The 8,906-nt window shown below is 37.4% G+C and overlaps 1 pseudogene; it reads right to left on the bottom strand.

The window, feature by feature from the left end:
* Positions 1-703: 703 nt before the first annotated feature.
* LOC112483274 lies at positions 704-822 on the bottom strand (annotated as a pseudogene).
* Between the last annotated feature and the right edge of the window lie 8,084 nt (positions 823-8,906).

The following is an 8,906-nucleotide window of genomic DNA, read 5'->3' as shown; positions in this document are numbered from 1 at the left end:
ATTAGAATCATTCTGACTATTATTCTACCCACAAGGACCACGGCAAATGCTTTTTGTGTACACACGAAGTTTGATTTCAGCGAGCAGCTGTTCATTATATAGGAAATGCTTTTGATGTCCTTTATTCCATAACACTTAAAACTATTTGGCAACCAAGAAGGCTGTTTCCTCTCGTCTTCAGGGTAATTTCTTTTTTCATTTTGAGTTGTTTCTCAGCTATTTTATGTATCTATTCAATTGCCTCAATATGTTCTTTCAGTGGAAAATAACAAAATTCAGTTACCTATAATAAAACTGCTTTTCTTGACCCAAACTTTTGGTAATAACGAAATAGACAGAAGCTCCTAAAATGGACAGAATGACCCCATGCAGTCCCCTCCTTGTGAATGCCTCACCTGGCACGTGAGCCTGCTCCTTGTGAGAGGAGGCTGGGGCCACTGCCGCTGGGACATATGTTTTTATTTGGGATATGGTCACATTTTTATAATCAGGGATTTTGATGGGAACATTTGAGAAACCCCCATCAGGCCAAATGTGAATATGAGCAGGAAGCCCTCTGTCCTGGGCCTCTCCTCCCTCCCACACATGCCAGTCTTCAGTCATGGGGTGGGGTGGTGATGGGTTCCCAACCTAGGGCTGAGGTAAAAAGACATGTCCCCAGATACTGCAGTTCGAATATGAAAAATTACTTTCTTTTTTTTTATGCCTACAGCACCCGGTCTTCCTAGGTGGTCTCCCATCCAAGTACTAACCAGGCCCGACCCTGCTTAGCTTCTGAGATCAGATGGGATTGGGTGTGTTTAGGGTGGCATGGCCATAGATGAAAAATTATTTTCTACCTAAACAAGCATCTAAGTGGTTGTTCGGTTTCGTGGCCGTGTTTGCCCAGCTACATTATCAGCTCCCAGAGACTGACCAGAGATCTTGATCACGAGCTGTAACATTTTCTTCCAGGGAGATGTTGTTGCAAGTTTCTAACTCCTCCCACACAAGTATGTTTGGAATTTTAGTGCTTGATAGTTGAGAACATGTTGTATTTAGGTCTCTACTTATTTGGTGAAATAGAAAATGAATAAATATTTTAAATAAAGATGTCTAAAATTTTTTTATATATTTTTATATTTGAGTAGAAGATTAAGAAAAAATATTGTATAGGTATAGAAGACACCATGAAGGGGGGGGCTTTAAAAGAAAACAGACCTGAATCCCAGCTCCATCACCTGCGAGTGTATGTGTCAGGAGGAGGAATTTTTATCATCTTTTACCCTCGATTTTCTCATTACAATGGGAATATTATCTAATATAATTGTAAAAATTAAATGAGATGAAATATGAAAAATGTTTAGAGTAATATTAGTCTCAGAGTGGCCCTGATCAGATACTGACTTGGTTCCAACAAGTACTTTGAAGAGAATTTATAGCAGAATCCAATATCCCCAACCTAAGCTAATGGCCACTTTCGTTTACAACTACATTCCAATTTTAAAAAAAAGGAAAAAAATGAATATGTACGACCTCTTGGAAACTTGTTTGGTTTTTAAAATATTTTTTGACTCACGCTTATCAAAACACACTTTCTGCTTTACACTTACTCTGAAGCAATTAAGGTTATGCTTTGGGGTTTGGAATCAAGTTCCCGTTATGATGCCCCTGACGGCCATTATGATAAATGCTCTCCCGCCTCCCAGGCCCCTCCCCTGGGGACGCCTCAGATAAGGGCCCCCTGCAGAGCTTACCAACAGATATTATCTAATTTGAATCTTACATCAACCCTACATAGAAGATACCGTTATTTGCACTTTATAGATAAGTAAAGGTAGGATCAGGAGAGGTCAAGTCACTCACTTCCAACAACAAGGATCATAAATGGTGCCCTCAGATTTGAACTTAACTTGCTCTGACTGCAAAGTATGTTCATTACATCGGAATGTGATTATAAAGGGGCTGAAGGGCACTTTGTTTCTGCTGTGTGATATACTGTTATATTACCAACATTTGGAAACGCATATTTTAAAGGTAGGATCAGGAGAGGTCAAGTCACTCACTTCCAACAACAGGGATCATAAATGGTGCCCTCAGATTTGAACTTAACTTGCTCTGACTGCAAAGTATGTTCATTACATCGGAATGTGATTATAAAGGGGCTGAAGGGCACTTTGTTTCTGCTGTGTGATATACTGTTACATTACTAGCATTTGGAAACGCATATTTTGACAGTATTTATAAATCATGTGTTCCCTTCTCAGAATAACTTGAGCTCAGAAATGCTTCCATGTGCTAGAACTTTGTTGGGTCCTTTTGATGAGGAGCCTTCTCTGGCTTGCTTGCTTGTAATCACTCAGCTATAGCATGGACCAATTTAGAAATGGTATTCCCACAGAATTGACTCAGTACAACACTCCATTCCCGCGGACCTCAGAGGACTGATAACGTTACGTGTGCAATGCAGTGCTATTACAAAATAATGTTTTTAAGACTTCTTTCATTATTTGTATAGGTAGTAGAAATTTGCAAATGAAGTAACATTTAAAATCCTAAATTCGGGGACATTTAAATTCTAAACTTTTAATACGTACGTTACTGACTTTTTTTTGTGCAACTCAACTCTCTCACTTGATAGCTATGTGAACTTGGAACATTTTAACTCAAATTTCCCGGAACAAATGTTCTCATGTATAAATGGTGTATCTGTCTACAAGTCAAAGGTTGTGTTAAAAATCCAGTGAAATAATCTAGGTAAACTACTTAACAGTGATTTTTTTTTCCCGGCAGATGGTGGTCATGATTGACAGTGTAGTGTTCCACGGACTTCACTTAACACAGATGCTCTGAATCGGCAGTCAGGAGACTGAGATTTATGCCAGTCATGGTTCTACTAGGCCCTTTATCAATATTAAACTTATTAAGCCACTTTAACTGGAACTCAAATTCCTCCTGTGTAAATAAAGCAAAATAGTTTGCCAAGAAGACATCTAAGGTCATAAGGCCGGTTAAAGGCAGTTAACAGATTTTTTTTCTCATTCTGAAGAATTTAGTTAAGTTTTATAGTCTTTGCAACTCTAAGTCTTTTTGTACAAGGAAGAGCAATATGTTCCATTCTCTCACTTCTTCCGTGTTAAGGAGCTGCTGCTTCTAATATCCATTCACTCTCAGACTTGTTATCAGAGGTCAGGGGCACAGCCTGCAATCTCTAGATCAGAAGACAAAATGAAGATGCCATTGAGCAAGAAAGAACCTGACTCCTCTTCTGGAGACAGAGACCCTTTTAGACAAAGAGGATGTCTTCTTCTTACAGGATACGTCCTGTACTTATTGTTCAGATTATAATTACTTAGTATAGTGGACAGTTTTACCTAAAAATGTGCTCTGATAGTTTATAAATGGTTTGGAAATTTTTAGATGTGAGCATCTTTTAAAAATATATTCTGCAATACTCAAAAATCCATAATCTACTCACGTTTTGAAGTCACATTTTTTAAAAAGATCATTTGATAACAGAAAACAGGCCACTAAAAGTTTCAACCCTTTCTGCCTTTTTCATGATTGTTTTTGAAGAACTATGCAAAAACCATCTAGAGTCACAGAAAATTAACTTACCAACTTATTTCGATAGAAAGATGCTGCTGCTTATAACAACAATGTGACTCTTGTTTGAATTTTGCAAAATAAAATTTTCCATCATAAAAACATATTGAATACCTACCATGTACAAGGAACTTAGCTAGATTCTGTGCTGAATACAAAATTACACTGTTTATAGTTCTGAACATTTTATAATCCAATGATGGTGTATAAATATTTAGACATAACGAAAATAAAAATAACTGCTAATATAGATATAAAAATCAGAACCAACAGGTGTATAAAATACATGGAATAAATTTCTTGTGACTATCAGATAAGAATTTTTGGTAAGGATAGATCGATTCTAGAAGTATATTGTTAGATTTTCTTAAACCAGATAGAATGTAGAACTTTTTACATCATATGACAGTGTGATAATTTAATTTCCTCAGATTTAGTTGTTTATTTTGTGTCCTTTTTGTCTTCTGTACTCTATTTCTATAAATGTGTTGTTACAGGATTTTATTTCTGTATCGTTTAAAAAATTTCCATTAAAGCCATGAATAAAATAAGGATGTTGACTGTCATTTGCTCTCAGAAATATTGCCCAATGCATGAAGAGAATTCTTAGAAGAAGAAATTGTTTGCATTCGATAGTCCTGTCTCTTAAGAGAAACAAGGGAAAAAATCAATTTATCAATTAATGGAAGTAAGCTCGCCGAATTAGAAAAGAAATCTGACTATATTGAAAGATTTCTTTGTTTAAACAAATAATAATTAATTGAAAAATGTGATGGAAAAATCTCATCCATAAAACGAAATATTTAAAATAAATAGGTATAATCTTAATAAGAAACGTGCCTCCCCCACAACTACACTTGACTCTGTTGCATTACAGCAGTTTTAGTGACTGTGCTGAACATAACAAAATACGACAGTGACAAGTGACTAAATTGAGGGGGATGTTAGGAAATCACCAGAAACAAGATGTCACCAGAGGCTGTGCCATCTTTGTGAGAAGAGCATAATAGCAGTGCTGGGAAATGAAAAGGGAATTGTTTCGGTGGCTTAAATCCACTTCTTTCTTGACCCCAAGTTGTTTATTCTCCTGAACTGAAAATGAATAACAACCTTAAATGACCAGCGTTAGAACATTCACATTGCTTTTGTGAATTCCAGCATTAGAGGCTTTCCAGGGAGTTTTGAAACAAGGACGTAGCAGACGAGAAATCTGGGTTTACGAGAAATCAAGCACATAGACAGTACCACAGACAGTAATGTGTGCGATGGAATCATGCCTTCAACGCCAACTAGACTGGTAGTTGACAACTTTCTAGACAAATACCGAATAGCTGCCAAGATGGTAGACGTGCAAAGGGCTGACACTGAAGTAGAGAAAGGCTCAAAAAAAATTCACTTATCTGCTCTTTCTAGAAAAAGTAAATGTGTTTGTGTGTGTAGGAGTTAAGGAAAAGCAGGTCAATCTTATAGGAAAGAAAAAGCCTTAAACACTGATTTAATTTTGATCAGCTTTAACATGTGCAGGAGCCAAATACTATTTATGTATTTTCTTTTAATAGACATTTCCTTTAGTTAGGATGTTGTTTGGGTGTTATCTGACAGAAATCCCAGTAAGTGCACTTGAGAACATTCAGTATTCTGGAGTTTTGGAGTGTAGAGTCCTATGCACGTTGATTTGATTAAGTTGGTTGATATTGGTGTCTCAGTCGCTTGGCGTAGACTGTATTTATAAATTATAAATCATAAACAAGCAGATATCTTGAAACTGAAATATTTGAAAATATATAAGTATTTCACTTCGGTCACTCTAATGGATAAGTTTTCAAAGAATGACAAAGCTAAATATTAGTGAAGATGTGAAGTGACAAGACATTGAACATGGCTGGTGAGAGTATAAAGTGCTATAATCCTTTTGTAAGGTCATTTGACACTTTATTCTGAAGTTAAACATTTCTGTGCCCTCTGACCCAGTAGTCATGCCTAAGTATTTGCCCCAAAGAAATGAAAACACATCCACAAAAAGACTTGTATTAGAGTGTTCAGACAGCTTTCTCTCTAATAGGCAAGAACTGATAACAGCTTAACTTTCATCAGCAGGAGAATGAATAAACTAGTTTTGGTATATTCATCAAGTAAAATACTACTTATCAATACAAGGAACAAAGTGATGTTCAAAAGAACATGAGTGAATCTCAAAACCACTGCATTAACCAAAATAAGTCAGACACGAAAGGAGTAAACACTGTAAGATATCATTTAGATGACTTTCTAGAAAAGACAAAATGAATCTATTGATAGAAAACAGGGGAAGAGTCATTAATTAGAAAGGTTATGATAAAACAGTACATTGGTAAAAATTTGATTTTAATATAAAATATCCGTTCATTCAAAAAAGGTAACCTGATTTTGTTAAAAAATAATGGCCATGTTATTTGTTTTCTACTCATTTATATGAGCACGAATATCATTTTCTTTATTAGAGGGAGAAGTGATTACTTGATATTCCAATAACTTCACTGAATCAAACAGAAATATTTTATAAGACACCATTATATCATGAAATGTAAACAGAAAGTGTGAGGAAGCTCATTGCTTTTGCATCGTATAAAGCTACATGATTCAAAGATCAGACACTTTAAAATAGCTTACTTGTTGGGTCAAAAAGACAGGTGGTTATTCTTGCATAACATAGAAATACCATTATGTAGATATAAATTTTTTCAATGTAAAGAACATGCCACTTGCCATGTGGTTGTTGGATTCATGATCCAATTATAAAATCTATTGTGTGTGACGATCTGGATATTCCTTTCTAGTTATCTATGTAAGACTGAGTGAGATATTTCTCTTCAGAATTCCATTTCCTTTCTGGCCTGTAAAGCCATTTTTATTTACACAATTATTCTTGGCTTTATATCCTTGGAAATAAAATGAAAAAATAAGACGATGCCTGGTATCCACAGCCTTCGGTTCAGCCTCCTAAGTTTGAGAATATGCCGAAACAGCATGACCCTGCTTAGGTGTCAGGAGAGTCAGAGATGCTGGTTGTATACGTTTGATGAAATCATTTGATAAAACAAGAACGCATTATATATTAGTCATATGGAGTTATTTTTAAATGTTTTATTTTCTAACAAGGGTAGTCAATAATTAAAAAGAGTATTTTATTCGTCTACTGATTTCTAGATAATGATACTGAACAGGTACATTGCAGATGTTTGTTTCAAGTCCCCCCTACCAACAGCTGTCAATTACTATAGTTCAAAAGAAAAATCACTTATTGTAAACATAATTCACCATATGATTCTTTTGAAAAAAATTTTATGTTACATGAAAATTATTTTTATTTACTTATTATTTTAACAAGTATGGAGTTCTTTTCTGTGAGGCACTGTTCTTGGTTTAGGGATTACAACAAAGAACAAATCCAATGAAGTCCACGGGGGTGATTATAAAAATAAAATACAAGTGCGTGAGCTATGCATGCTGAGAGGTGCTCCTGTTTTAGTTGGAGTGTTCTGAGAAGGGTACAGGCGTGAGAAGGAACTGGGGATGGAGATGTGAATGGGTCCTGAGATATCTGTGGGAGGGAGTTTCAGCCACCAGAGCCCCTGATATGGGAGATACCACAAAGAGGTAAACGATGCAAGCTAGGGAAATAGTACAAGGTCACGATGGAACAAATAGCCAGGACTACGCTACATAAGACCTGAGCATCGTGAAGATTTAGGATTCCATTATAATTTTCTGTTATTAAAAATCATGGCAAGTGGTAAACCGCTTACATTTTTAAAGCTCTGTCTGGCCACCCAGTGGTAGATAAATTGGTGTGAGGTTGGAGGCAGTGAGTCTAAAGCGGCTTTTGTGATGGTCTAAACGACGAAGGATGATGACATAGAACAGTGTGAGAGCTATGGAGGCAGGAACGAACAGAAAGATTTGGGAAATGTTTTGAAGAAAGAAGTCATAGGAGTTGCTGAAGGATTAGATGTAAGGAATGAGAAAAAGAAGAGATTCAAGTTAGTCTGGAAGACTTTTCCTCCGGGCAACTGGGTGTGAATGGCGATGCCATTGAGTGCAATGGGGTGTAGTGATGGACACTGTGTCAGCAACCTAGTTTTGGACCTGTGGAGATTGAGATACTTATCAGACAACCAGACAGAAATATCCAGTTCAATATCAGATTTATGGATCTGGACTTCAGGAAAAAAAAGTTCTAACTTCAGACAGAAATTTAGAAGTCGTTAACCTTTAAATGATATTTAAAACTATGGGGCTAGATGACATAACTCAGAGAATAAATTTGGACAAAAATGAGGTAAGTTCGAAATGAAAAACTATTTAAAAACAGGAAAGAAACCACCAGTGAAGTAGGCGAAAAAGAGGAATGTGTGGTCTCCCAAAGTGAAGAATGAGCTTCGAGAACGAGAGAGTGACCAGTGAAGGAGGTATTTCTGAGGGTGGGGGAGACTGAGGACGGGACTGCGGACCTGGCGCTGCCTGAGGTCCTGGTCTGAATGTCTGAAGTGAAGAAGGGAAAATGGGCACAGAGGAGGAGACTGGACGCAGACGACCGTGTGCCCATCGAGGGTGCAGGAGTCACTAAGAAGTGGCAGGAACAGGGGCCTGGGGCGGCAGTGACAAGCAAGGGGAGTCTCTACAAACCTTAGGCTGAGTCGTTTATGGGAAGTGAAAAGCTTATTCAAAGAAGCACTTAAAGATAGAGGAAATCTGTATTTCCGAGAGCACATTGAGAGATCTGGAAGGCTAGGGAAGGGTGTGGAATCACGTCCAGTTTACGGCATGGACAGTCATGTGAAGATAACACCCGGGTGATGAGAAATGACCTGGGAAACTTGGACGTTTTATGATGATTCAGGTAAACAGAGTCGGTTGGCTTTGTAATCCTAGACCTGGTTATCGTTTCGACAGGTAACAGATTCCGGTTCCCACCCGGGACTCCTGGACAGTCTGCAGTGTTGTGGCTGGGAACGGTGGTGGGTGAGGAAGGACTGGCCATCGGGGTCTCCCTAGAGCATGGCTAGCTTGGCTGAAAGCAATGCTAAGGGCAGCTGGGGATCACTGATACAGCTTTATATAGAGAATAAGTATACAAAGTGTGTGTGTGTGTGAGTGTATCTCCATGTGAGTGCACACATGCTTCTGCCTTTATTCAGCAAGTATATTTTCTGTATTTTTCATGTGCTGGATTCTGTGTTAGGTACTGACGATATAATGAGCAAAACTGACATGCTTCCTTTCATCTTAGAGTTATTTATTTTATATTCAACATGGTGCACCTAGATTTCAAGATCTACCTA

This window comes from Pteropus alecto, unplaced genomic scaffold (assembly GCF_000325575.1).
Source record: "Pteropus alecto unplaced genomic scaffold, ASM32557v1 scaffold65, whole genome shotgun sequence".
Lineage (NCBI taxonomy): Eukaryota > Metazoa > Chordata > Mammalia > Chiroptera > Pteropodidae > Pteropus > Pteropus alecto.
Note: the sequence above shows the minus strand (reverse complement) of the source record. Positions and strands in the feature narration are given on the sequence as shown.